This window comes from Rhinolophus ferrumequinum, chromosome 14, assembly GCF_004115265.2.
Source record: "Rhinolophus ferrumequinum isolate MPI-CBG mRhiFer1 chromosome 14, mRhiFer1_v1.p, whole genome shotgun sequence".
Classification (NCBI taxonomy): domain Eukaryota; kingdom Metazoa; phylum Chordata; class Mammalia; order Chiroptera; family Rhinolophidae; genus Rhinolophus; species Rhinolophus ferrumequinum.
In genome coordinates, this window is record NC_046297.1 from 31,199,583 (window position 1) to 31,213,661 (window position 14,079).

Sequence of the window (14,079 nt, forward strand, 5' to 3'; positions counted from 1 at the left end):
ATAGTGCTGGAAGTTCTAGCCACAGCAATCAGACAAGAAAAAGAAATAAAAGGCATCCAAATTGGTAAGGAGGAAGTAAAATTATCATTATATGCAGATGATATGATACTATATATAGAGAACCCTAAAGACTCCACCAAGAAGCTATTAGAGCTGATAGATGAATTTAGTAAAGTAGCAGGATACAAAATTAATATTCAGAAATCAGTTGCATTTGTGTATACCAATAATAAAACATCAGAAGGAGAAATTAAAAAAACAATCCCATTTACAATTGCTCCAAAGACTATAAAATACCTGGGAATAAATTTAACCAAAGAAGTAAAAGATCTGTACTCAGAAAATTATAAGACACTGAAGAAAGAAATGAAGGAAGATATAAATAGATGGAAACACATATCATGTTCACGGATTGGAAGAATTAATATGGTTAAAATGTCCATATTGCCTAAGGCAATATACATATTCAACGCAATTCCTATCAAACTACCAACGACGTTTTTCACAGAAATTGAACATATAATCCTAAAATTTATATGGGACCATAAAAGACCCCGAATAGCCAAGGCAATCTTGAGAAATAAGAACAAAGTGGGAGGTATAACAATACCTGACTTCAAATTATACTACAAGGCTACAGTAATCAAAACAACATGGTACTGGCATAAAAACAGACACATAGATCAATGGAACAGAATAGAGAGTCCAGAAATAAATCCATGCCTATATGGCCATTTAATCTACGACAATGGAAGCAAGAATGTACGATGGGGTAAAGACAGTCTATTAAATAAATGGTGCTGGGAAACCTGGACAGACACATGGAAAAAAATGAAGCTGGACCACCTCCTTACACCAGATACAAAAATACATTCAAAATGGCTTAAAGATTTAAATGTAAGATCTGAAACCATAAAATACCTAGAAGAAAATATAGGAAGAAACTTCACAGACATTACCCGGAGTAAGATTTTTACTTATATATCCCCTCGCGTGAGGAAAGTAAGAGAAAAAATAAACATGTGGGATTATAGCAAACTAAAAAGTTTTTTCACAGCCAAGGAAACCATCGATAAAACAAAAAGGGATCCTACTGAATGGGAAAGAACATTTGCCAATGATATATCTGATAAGGGATTAACATCACAAATCTATGAAAAACTAACTCAACTCAACTCCAAAAAAACAAACGACCCAATTAAAAAATGGGCAGAGGACTTGAAGAGACTTTTTTCTAAAAAGGACATACAGATGGCAAACAGACATATGAAGAAATGCTCAACCTCACTAACCATCAGAAAAATGCAAATAAAAACCACAATGAGATACCACCTCACCCCAGTCAAAATGGCTATCATCAATAAATCAACAAACAACAAGTGCTGGCGCATAAGTGGAGAAAAGGGAACGCTTGTGCACTGTTGGTGGGATTGCAGATTGGTGCAGCCACTATTGAAAACAGTATGGAGGTATCTCAAAAATCTGAAAATGGAACTACCCTATGATCCAGTAATTCCACTCCTAGGTATCTATCCGGAGAAATCCAAAACTCCAATTCATAAATCTTTATGCACTCCTATGTTTATTGCAGCACTATACACAATAGCTAAGACATGGAAACAACCGAAATGCCCATCGGTAGATGACTGGATTAAGAAACTGTGGTACATTTATACTATGTAGTATTACGCAGCCATAAAGAAAGAAATCTTACCATTTGCAACAACATGGATGGACCTAGAGAACATTATGTTAAGTGAAATAAGTCAGACAGAGAAAGATTAAGTACCATATGATCTCACTTATATGCGGAATCTAAAGAAAAGAATAAGTGAAGAAAACTAATCACAAACAGTTTTGGAGACAAAGAGGAAAAACTGAGGGTTGCTAGATGGGCGGGGGTGGGTGGGGGTAAGGGGGAAGGTGAGGGGATTAGAAAACAATCAGTAACCACAAGATGGCCACGGGGTTTGAAAATTAATCTGGGGAACGTAATTTAGTGGTTACCAGAGGGTAAGGGGGTTGGGGGGTGGGAGATGAGGGTAAGGGGGATCAAATATATGGTGATGGAAGGAGAACTGACTCTGGGTGGTGAACACACAATGTAATTTATGGATGATGTGACACAGAATTGCACACCTGAAATCTATGTAATTTTACTAACAATTGTCACCCCAATAAATTAAAAATAAATAAATAAATTAAAAAACTTGTAAAAAAAAAAAAGCAAAAAAAAAATATAATACATCACAACCAAGTGGGGTTCATTCCAGGGTGCAAAGATGGTTCAATACACACAAATCAATCAATTTGATACACCCCATTAACAAAAGGGTAAAATGATATGATCATAACAATAGATGCAGAAAAACATCTGACAAGCTACAGCATCCATTTATGATTAAAACATTGAATAAAGGAGTATAGAAGGAAAGTACTTTAACTTAATAAATATGATGTATGGCAAACCCTCAGCTAATATTATACTCAATGGTGGAAAATTGAAACATTTTCCTCTTAATCAGAAAAAAGACAAGGATGCACACTCTCTCCACTGTTATTCAACATAGTAGTAGAAGTCTTAGCCAGAGCAATCAGGCAAGAGAAAGAAATAAAGGCATCCAAATTGGAAATAAAGAAGTAAAACTCACTTTTTGCTGATGACATGATTCTTTCTATATAAAACCCTAAAGTCTCCACCAAAAGACCATGAGAAACAAAAACCAGAAATTCAGTAAAGTTGCAGGATAAAAAAAATAAATGTGCAAAAATCTATAGCATTCCTATATACTAACAATGAAATATCAGAAAAATAAATGAAGAAAACAATTCCAGTTGCAATTGCAACAAAAATGTATAAAATACTTCGGAATAAACAACCAGGGAAGTGAAGAACCTATGCACTGAAAACTAAAAGACATTGTTGAAAGAAATTGAAGAAAACACAATGAAATGGACAGATATTTCATGTTCATGGATTGGAAGAATCAACATAATTAAAATAGCCCTATTACCTAATGCAATAAACAGAGTCAATGCAATCCCATCAAAATCTCAATGGCATTTTTGAAAGAAATAGAAGAGAAAAACATCAAATTTGTATGGACCTACAAAAGAGCCCAAACTGCCAAAGCAATCCTGAGACAAAAGAACAAAGCCAGAGATGTCAGAGTTCCTGACCTTCAAATTATATTACAAAGCTACAAAAATCAAAACAGTATGGCATTGGCAGAAAAATAGACACACGTACCAATGGAACACAATCGAGAGTCCAGAAATAAACCCACATGTATGTAGGCTATTCATTTTCAACAAGGGAGCCAGAAACACAATGGAGAAAGGAAAGCTTCCTCAATAAATGATGTTGACAAAAATTGGAAAATTAAATGCAAAAGAATGAAACTAAATGCCATTTTACACCATACACAAAAATTAACTGAAAATGGATTAAAGACTTAAACATAAACCTAAAACAATAAAATACATAGAAGAAAACATAGGTACTGAACTTGTGGACATTGGTCTTAGAGAAGATTTTATGAATTTGACACCAAAGGCAAGGAAAGTAAAAGCAGTAATAAATAAATGTGACTACACCAAACTAAAAAGCTTCTGCACAGCAAAAGAAACCATCAACAAAACAAAGAGCCAACCAACTGAATGGGAGAAGATATTTGTAAATAATACCTCTGTTAAAGGACTGATAGCCAAAATACATGAAGATCTCATACAACTCAACAACCAAAACCGAACAATCCAATTAATATGAGCCAAGGATCTGAACACTTTTCTCAAGACATACAAATGACCCACAGATAAAAGATGTTCAACTTCACTAGCTATAAGGGAAATTCAAATCAAACTCACAGTGAGCTGCCACCTCATACCTGTTAGAATGGCTATTATCAATAACATAAGAAAGAACAAGTGTTGGAGAGATTGTGGAGAAAATGGACCCCCATACACTGCTGGTGGGAATATTTATTGGTACAGCCACTGTGCAAAACAGTATGGAAGTTACTCAAAAAATTAAAAATAGAGCTAACATATGACCTAGGAATCCCTCTTCTGGGTATCTACTTGAGAAATTTGAAAACATTTATTCATAAAGATATGTGTGCCCCTATGTTTATTTGCAGCATTATTTATGGAGGCCAAGACATGGAAACAACGTGAGTATCCTTCAGTGGATGACTGAATAAGGAAGATGTATTACATACATGCAATAGAATACTACTCAACCATAGAGAGAATGAAATACTACCATTTGTGACAACATGGATGAATCCTGAGAATATTATTCTAAGTGAAATAAGTCAGAAGGAAAAGGATATGAACCAAATTATTTTACTCATATGTGGGATATAAAACAGAAAGAAACAAATGAACAGACAAACTCAGATAAAGACGGGGAGAAAGGTGAGGGAGGATGAAGAGGGTAAAGGGGTTCAAATATATGGTGATGGAGGGAGACCAGCCTAGACTTTGGGTGTACATTGTACACAATGCAATATACAGATGATATATTATAGAATTGTACACTTAAAACTTTTATGTTATTAATGAAGAAATTTGTTATTAACCCCAATAAATTTAATATAAGTAAATAAAGACTATAAGTGTTGAAGTCATAGTCCAACAGTTTTGCCATTGTATTCTCTTCAATTGAAAAATTACTTTATTAATTTTAAGTACATAAAATGCACTTTTTTTTTAAAAAAAAAACTTTTTGTTTTAAGTGTGTTTTTCCAAGACTCATCAGCTCCAAGTCAAGTAGTTGTTACAATCTAGTTGTGGAGGGAGCAGCTCACAGTGGCTCATGTAGGAATCGAACTGGCAACCTTATTGCTAAGAGCACCACACTCTAACCAACTGAGCTAACCAGCCGCCCCTAAAAAGCACTAATTTTAAATGTACAATTTTAAGCATATGTATATGCGTACATCAGCAAAGCTACCACTCACATCAAAATATTAAACACTTATTTACATATGTATGTCATGTTATTTATTACATTACAAGAAAAAATTCTAAGATGTCCTAAATTAAATTATAGCAAACCAGAGGGGAGGATGAAGATATGGCAGAGTTTAATCCGTTAACAGAACCAGAGGCTGAAACTTACAAAAGACTGCTCATCTTCCTGAATGTATGTTGAAACTTTGAATCAACTTCCAGGCAGGTATTTTAGCTTTTATCTATAAGGAATAGCTGACCACCAGATGCAACCGTATCTTGCTTACACATTAACATTTTGGACTGTTGCTCGCAAATAATTCAGAAACAGCAATACTTCTCCCTTATGGACTATGCACCTATTCCAGAACTGTGCCTGCTTCACTTTTTTTTTAACCTTCTTTATCTATAGCTAATGTAAAGTCTTTCAAAACAACTTACATTTTTCTTCTCCAAACTCATTGTATAAAAGGACCCCATGTGTCCCAGAGATGTCAGACATGTTTGTCTTCTCCACCTAGCCCTGTTGCAGGTGGTTTAAACTGCAAGCCCCAGGACCTGGTCCTTTTTTTGACTACCATGCTCCTCAATAAACCCTTGTTTTCAGAAAAGCTTTTGACCTTGCAGTTTTTTGTTTAACATTCCAAGTATCAGAGATGTGGCATCTTATCTACAAAGGAGCAGAAAAAGGCAAAATTCCCTTGGGATTCAATGTGGCACCTCTAGGAGTCCCTTTGTGACTCACTGAATTGATGTGGGTGACTGCTCTTCAGCTTCTCCAAAGCCTTGGATCATGCACCCACAGCGTGTGGTTGAAGCTCGTCGCTTTACTGGTCCAGGGAGAGGAATCATTCACCAAAATATTTGTAAGTAGCCATTATGGATATGTGACATTTGCGTCATGGAGGGGAATCCCTCATATTTTGGGTACCCTATGGAGGGGAAATCAATTCTCCATAAGTGGCTGCCCTGGACATATGGCATCAGTGCTAGTGAAGGGATCGCCTCATCTGACTGTTGACTTACTGAGGAGAAAACTTCAAGTCAATTTTATTATTCTGTTATTCACAAATACCTGTCTTGATTACTTTTCGCTTTTTTGATTTTTTGTGTCTGAAATAATTGAGCTCATAGTGACATCTTGTGGTCATTTAATGTAATTACAATTTGGATTTCTGTTGCTCTCAGTGACCAATGCTGTAAGTTCTCAAAATACAGAGGGTGCCAACAAAATTAATACACATTTTAAGAAAGGAAAAAAATGTATTAAAATTGTAATACTCAATATATACTGATAACAAAAGATGAATACAAGTCATGTGTATACATTTTTTTGGCACCCCCGGTATAGATGAGGGTGGGTTTTCCACTCTGAAGGTAAGATGCACTTGCTCCCCTTGACTTTCAAGTGCTCCCAGGAAACTTGGAGCCTTGCAAGTCTGTCTGGACTCATCGTCCAGGATGTGCCGTGGCTTTATAGGGAAAAAAGAAACATACACTATATAAGGGCGATTTTCACTCCAAAGATAATAGAAAACTGCTTCGTCTACTATCTCATGGGTGTTTCTAAGCAACTGGAAACCTTTGTGGAAGTGTTGGGACATTGTCCATTTTGTGTAGCTTTCTCACAGGGCTCTGAAGAGAACATACCCTGTTCCTGGGTTAGAAGGAACATTTCTGGCTCATCCAGGAGGTGCACATAAAGAACTGATCACCGTGACACTTTGAGCATTCTAACATCATGTGGTGTTCAGTTCTCCCTGAGACACATAAAAGAGTAGCCACTGACCCATTACTGATGCTTTGGGGAGTGGTACTTACAAACAACACATTTCAGACACAAAACAATTGCTTGGTCTTCGTTGATCAAGAGCAATTCTCTCAAAATTATGGGAAGTCAAAATTCCAAAACTTTTCCTATCCGTACCCCTTCAGGAATACCGGCTGATGCTATATATAAAAAATATGGGGATGAATCATGTACATTTTTATCTAAATGGGTTAACCTCACTAAAGATGATTGCCATTTCCCCAAATGGGGCACTTTTGATTTGGCAAAATTAGTCTTTTTTTGTTCTAAATTAGAAATTAAACATACTAAGCATTTAAAATGGGAAGTTTAAATTGGTTTGTAAAGAGCTCTGTTTAATTGGCTTAAAGGAAGTAAGTGCTTATATAAACTAAGCAACATAACAGCAACTAACCCAAATGTTTTTCAGGTTATTGAAAAGTACAAGGTATTAAAGCTAATTTAAGTTTGTTAGTTTAATTAAAACAAGCATGTCTTTAGAGTTATTAGGATTAAGTATACTTTTATTCTGAGTTTATTAGTCAAGTAAATTCATGTTATCTCTATTGCAAAATTTGTTAAGAGAAAAATAACTTAAAATGATGGCTACCTTTGTCTAATGTCTCATGAAATTTTCATGAGTAATCTAAATATAATTGTTAAGAACAAATTAATTAAATAGAAAATAAAAGTTTTGGGGTAAATTTTTAATTGTGCATATGCATTTAAAAATACTTTCCCAAAATATTTTTGATAATTTAAAACCTTAGAATGTTCCTAAGTGAAATAAAATGAAAATTATTAAGAATCTAGATCATTTCCAGTTAAGATAACCCAATAAAACGTCAATTACTGAACATAGGTTTTCTATTACAGAGGAACTAAACATATTTGTGTCTATTGGTATACATGTTTTGTGACACATTGGAAATTTTTATTAGGACAGAGAACATACTCCTAAAAATTTTGAAATGTATTTATAAGTTTGCTAATCTACTGCAGGATTGTAATATATGATAGGCAGTTTTTAATTGTTTGCTTTCTAGTTTACACCGGAAGCAAGATTACAAATACTTTTAAAAGTTGGGAAAGAATTCAGAATACAAGATAAACCAAAGGGTAAATGCCAGAAAACTCAGAATCATAATTATAAGTTAACTCTGCACAAACTGTGTGCATTGATGCTGAGCAAATGCAGGCAAAATGGCAGTCATCCCCCTTGGAAGATGAAAGGCAATGGAACTCCCATGAGAGACTTCTTCTACTGTGGAAGGATTTATTGTAACTTATTGTTTTTCAAACTGTGGTTACAGACCATTGGTGAGTTATGATGAACATTTATTTAAAGTAAAAATATACTCATTATCAATATTTACCTGTATGACTAGGTGGATAATGTATATCTTCAATTATATTTACATTGGTAATTTGTGGATAGATTATGAATTTATATATCATATAAATGGATTTATCTATATATAAATAAAAGAGAATAACTTTATAAAGTACAGAATGGAATGTATGAATGGCTTATACTGAAAAATGGAAATTACATTTCAGTTTATTGAACTCTTATTTTAGTTGCTTATATAGTTTTTACATGTAAATGTATGCTGGGCCATAATATACACTATAATTTTTACAGTGGAATGATCCCGGTTTGAAAACCACCATTCTTATACTACAGTAAATTGAACAACAGAAAGGACTATGTAGCTAGCTGAAAGGCCAATACAAGAAAAGCCACCCGTTCTGTCCTGTACACACTCAGTAATAACTCCTCAAGGCCAAGCTTTAATCACTTTTGATAGTGATTTGCTCTTTGTCTTTTCAAATTTACAGTCAGGCAACAATCTTTGTTTAAAGGAAACTTCCCCCATATATTCTAATTGCCTTCATAGCTAGGAACTCAGGTGGTGGATCATCAAATATTTATAGCTTTGCCTTCAACTTAAAAGTTGTCTATTTTTGAAAATTTTAATCAGCCTACTCAACTTGGAGCAACTCTGTTCCGCAACAATGATAATTGGTTGCCCCGTGCTGTTTCTTTATTTGCAGCCTAGATGAGCCATGTCAGGATGAACCTATAGAGACAAATAAATCTCATGTGGTAATTTACAAAAATGGTATGGTTTGTATTAACTATATTATGTAGAAGGAGTTCATATATTTTTTTAAAATTTATTGGGGTGACAATTGTTAGTAAAATTACATAGATTTCAGTGTACAATTCTGTATTACATCATCTATAAATCCCACTGTGTGTTCACCACCCAGAGTCAGTTCTCCTTCCATCACCATATATTTGATCCCCCTTACCCTCATCTCCCACCCTCCAACCCCCTCACCCTCTGGTAACCACTAAACTATTGTCTGTGTCTATGAGTTTTTGTTTCTCATTTGCTTGTCTTGTTCTTTTGTTGTTTTTGGTTTATATACCACATATCAATGAAATCATATGGTTCTCCGCTTTTTCTGTCTGACTTATTTCGCTAGCATTATATTCTCAAGATCCATCCATGTTGTCAAAAATGTTCCTATGTCATCTTTTCTTACTGCCGAATAGTATTCCATTGTGTATATATACCACAACTTCTTTATACATTCATCTTTCGTAGCACATTTTGGTTGTTTCCATGTCTTGGCCACCATAAACAAAGCTGCAATGAACATTGGAGCACACGTGTCTTTATGTATAAATGTTTTCAGATTTTTTGGGTAGATACCCAGGAGAGGGCTTGCTGGGTCATATGGTAATTCTATTTGTAATTTTTTGAGGAACCTCCCCATTGCCTTCCATAGCGGCTGCACCAGTCTGCATTCCCACCAACAGTGTACGAAGGTTCCTTTTTCTCCACAGCCTCTCCAACACTTGTTACTATTTGTCTTGTTGATGATAGCCATTCTGACTGGGGTGAGGTGATATCTCATTGTGGTTTTTATTTGCATCTCTCTGATGATTAGTGATGTTGAGCATTTTTTCATATGTCTATTTGCCATTTGTATGTCCTCTTTGGAGAAATGTCTCTTCAGGTCCTCTGCCCATTTTTCAATTGGGTTGTATGTTTTTTGTTGTTCAGTGGCATGAGTTCCTTGTATATTTTGAATATTAGCCCGTTATCAGAGGCACTGTTTGCAAAAATCTTCTCCCATTCAGTTAGTTGCCTCTTTATTTTGTCGATGGTTTCTTTTGCTGTCCAGAAGCTTTTAAGTTTCATATAGTCCCATTTGTTTATTTCAGCTTTTGCTTCCCTTGCCTTTGGAGTCAAATTCATAAAATGCTCTTTGAACCCAAGGTCCATAAGTTTAGTACCTATGTTTTCTTCTATGCAGTTTATTGTTTCAGGTCTTATGCTTAAGGCTGTGATCCATTTTGAATTAATTTTGGTACATGGTGACAGATAGCAGTCCAGTTTCATTCTTTTGCACGTGGCTATCCAATTCTCCCAGCACCATTTATTGAAGAGGCTGTCTTTTCTCCATTGTATGTTTTTTGCTTCTTTGTCAAAAATTATCTGTCCATATTTATGTGGTTTTATTTCTGGTTTCTCAATTCTATTCCATTGGTCTATGTGTCTGTTTTTATGCCAATACCATGCTGTTTTGATTATTGTAGCCGTGTAGTAAAAGCTGAAGTCAGGGAGTGTGGTACCTCCAGTATTGTTCTTTTTTCTTAAGATTGCTTTGGCTATTCGGGGTCTTTTGTGGTTTCAAACAAACCTTATGATATTTTTTTTTTTGTTCTATTTCTTTAAAAAATGCCATTGGGATTTTGATGGGGATTGCCTTAAATCTGTATATATCAGTATATAATTCAGTTCTGGATTTTTCTTGAGTGGTTACCCTTAGGTTTAAGTAAAAGAAAGATTGATATTTAAAGTATTCCATTTTCTTTAACACGCTTACTTTCTCCATTCCCACATTCCGGTTCAGGCCTTTACCCTCCCCCTTTTTATGTTTTGGTTGCCACAAATTGTCCCTGTTGATGGTGGTCGAATAGCCTCCTTTAGTATTTCTTGTAGTGCAGGTCGTGTATTAGAAAATTCCCTTAGCTTCTGTATGTCTGGAAAGGTCTTTATTCCTCCTTCATATCTAAAGGATATCTTTGCTGGATACATTATTCTTGGCTCATAATTTTTCTCTTTCAATAGTTTGAATATTTGGTTCCACTCCCTCCTGGCTTGTAGAGTTTCTGCTGAAAAATCTGATGATAATCTAATGGGCTTTCCTTTGTAGGTTACCATCTTCTTTTCCCTGGCTGCTTTGAGGATTCTTTCTTTGTCGTTGATTTTAGACAGCTTCAATACAATGTGCCTTGAAGAAGGCCTGTTGGGACTCAGGTAATTAGGTGTTCTATTTGCTTCTTGGATTCAAGGATCCAGTTCTGTCTACAAGTTTGGGAAGTTCTCATCAACAATTTGTTTGAATATATTCTCTGTTCCCTTCTCTCTTTCTTCTCTTTCTGGTATGCCCATTATTCTTATATTGCTCTTTCTGATGGAGTCAGAAAGTTCTTGTAGAGTTCTTTCATTTCTTTTAAGTCTCAAGTCTCTTTCTTCTTCCATCTGTGTCATTTCCAGGTTTCTGTCTTCGATGTCACTGATTCTTTCCTCCATCTGGTCAACTCTGCTAAGTAAGCTGGCTACTTCATTCTTAATTTCTTCTATTGAGTTCTTAATCTCCAGAAATTCTATTTGGTTCTTTTTTAAAATTTTAATCTCTTTCGTAAAATGCTCCTGTTGTTCTTTGATTGTGTTTCTGAGTTCCTTAAACTGCCTTTCTGTGTTTTCTTGCATCTCGTTGAGTTTTTTCAGAATTGCAATCTTACATTCTCTGTCATTTAAGTCACATATTTCCATATCTTTAAGTTCCTTTTCTGGAGACTTTTCATTTTCTTTCTGAGCCGTCTTGTTGCGTTGCTTATTCATGGTAATTACTGATTTATTATTTCTCTTCCTAGGCATCTACAGGAGTGGCCTCTGCAACAGGTTGATAGGAAGAGGTCTTTCTTTTGTTTTCCAGTACTTGGTGGTAGAATGTTTTATTTTCTCTCCGACAGCAGCCTTTCATTTCTCTCACACGGTAGTGCTATGTTTTCTCTGCACTATTCCAGCTTCTCACACAATGGGGGGATTTCCTGGGAGACGGGCTTCTCCTCTGTTAATAGTTTGCTTGGGTCACAGGGCGCAGTGTCTGTGTGGGTATGCAGAGAGCTTTTGAAGTTCCAAAGGTCTTCCTGCACCAGATTCAGAGCCCGTGTGTTTTAGCAGTTCTGTTTACTCCTGCAGGGATCCACCCAGATAGGTGGGGCCAGGGGCAGGGTGAGTTGTGAGAGGTGGCCCAGAGCAATGGCAGTGACCACCACCACAGCCGGTCCTGCTTCCACAGCTCCCTCCCCTCTGCCAGAACTAGTTGGGCTGCGAATCTGTGTCTGCGGTCCACAGTTCTCAGAACAGCAAATATTCTGTTCTTTTGATCTGACACTGCTACTGTTCCGCTTCTAGCACCGGCCAGGTGGGGGCGGAGTGAGCTCTGGGAGGGTTGGGAGGGGGCGGCTAGTCTCAGTGCCTAAGGTTTCTGTTCTCTGCTAGGCAGTGATGGCTTAAAGCACCGTTTTCAGCCTTCTTCCCTCAGTCCTTGCTCCGAGGCCTCTGCCGTGAGCGCTGGGTTCAGCCATGTTATATGCTGCCCCCTCAGCCCTGCGGGCCATAAGCGGAGCCCTAGCAGTCCGAGTTCTTCCCTCTCCCTCAGCTGTGGTACTTCCGGGATGCAGCGTGCTCAGAGCACTGGCTAGGTCTGTGTCCTGCACCCATGCGGCTCTGTCTCCTCACTTCTCCCTTTCCTTCTCCCCTACTCTCGCGATTTGCCCACCTTTCGGTGAATTCAGTAGTGGGCCTCTTCGTCTTGCCTGCCTGCTGTGCAGGGAGTCCTTTGTGGAGTTATTGTTGTTCGATTAGTTGTAAATTCCAGGGGAGCTTTACAGAGGCTCACCTCACACCGCCATTTTGATGACCGGAAGATTCTTGACACTTTCTGACGCAGTTCTGGAAGTCCTCTTTCGTGAGTGTCTTTAGTTGTGCCGTTGTGGCTGCCTCAATGTCCTGAATTGATTCAAAATGTTTACCTTTCATGGTCATTTTGACCTTGGGGAAGAGCCAGAAGTCACATGGTTCTATATCTGGTGAATAAGGTAGATGAGTACACACTGTACTGTTTTTTAATTTTTTAAATTTTACTGGGGAGTATTGAGGAGCACTGTGTTTCTCCAGGGTCCATCAGCTCCAGGTCGTAGTCATTCAATCTAGTTGTGGAGGGTGCAGCTCACTGGCCCATGTGGGAATCGAACCGGCAACACTGTTGTTCAGAGCTCGCATTCTAACCAACTGAGCCATCCGGCTGCCCACACCATATTGTTTTGATTTGACAGAAATTGATGTACCAGAAATGGTGTGTGACACAGAGCTTTCCGTTGTGATCAAAAACTATGGTGAATGCTGCTGCCAAGTGCCACCCAATGGAAAGATCGGGATCTCCAATAGGGGAAGCGGTGCATGGAACCTTACTAACAGTGTGTGACAAGTTTCAACTTGTTCAGTGCAGCCAGTCAGGTATGAGCTACAGTTGAGAGAAGGTGTGCTTTAAAGGGTGCCATAAATCAACCTCCATCATGGCAATACTGTGTCAGCCATTGCTTCTGGTATATGACAATTTCTTTTCTTTTCTTTCTTTTCTTTAATGGAGAGGGAAAAAAGGAAATTTTTATTTTTATTTTAAATCAAATGACAAGCAAACATTTAGAGTACAAAAGCTCAAAATGAAAATGCCCTAAAACACACTCTAATATTCATAGGAATTTAATATATAATGAAGGTAGTATCACAAATCAGCAAAGAAAAAAATGATTGGCCACATATGGTGTTGTGGAAAATTTAGTTAGCTGCTTGGGGGGAAAAACTGTGTTGTCCTCAGCATGAGAAAAGCTTTTCAATAAATCACACACACACACAAATAACGTCTGGATCTCAACCTACTCCACCTCTCACACACAAGGCTTGGGGCAAATTATTTGCAATAAAGGTGAGATAAACTAAAGTTTAATATTATTAATATATAAAAATCTCATAAATTAGTAAGAAAAATGTTCAAAAAACAATCAAAACATGAAAAGACAAGAGAACCAGGAAAACCACATTAACTTCATTAATGTCAAAGAAATGCACATTAAAACAATTATATATCGCTTTTAGACTATTAAAATGTCATAAATAAAAAGTATAATATCCATTGTAGGTAAAGTTGTTGACATTTTCACACATTGCTTGAAAATATTTTTA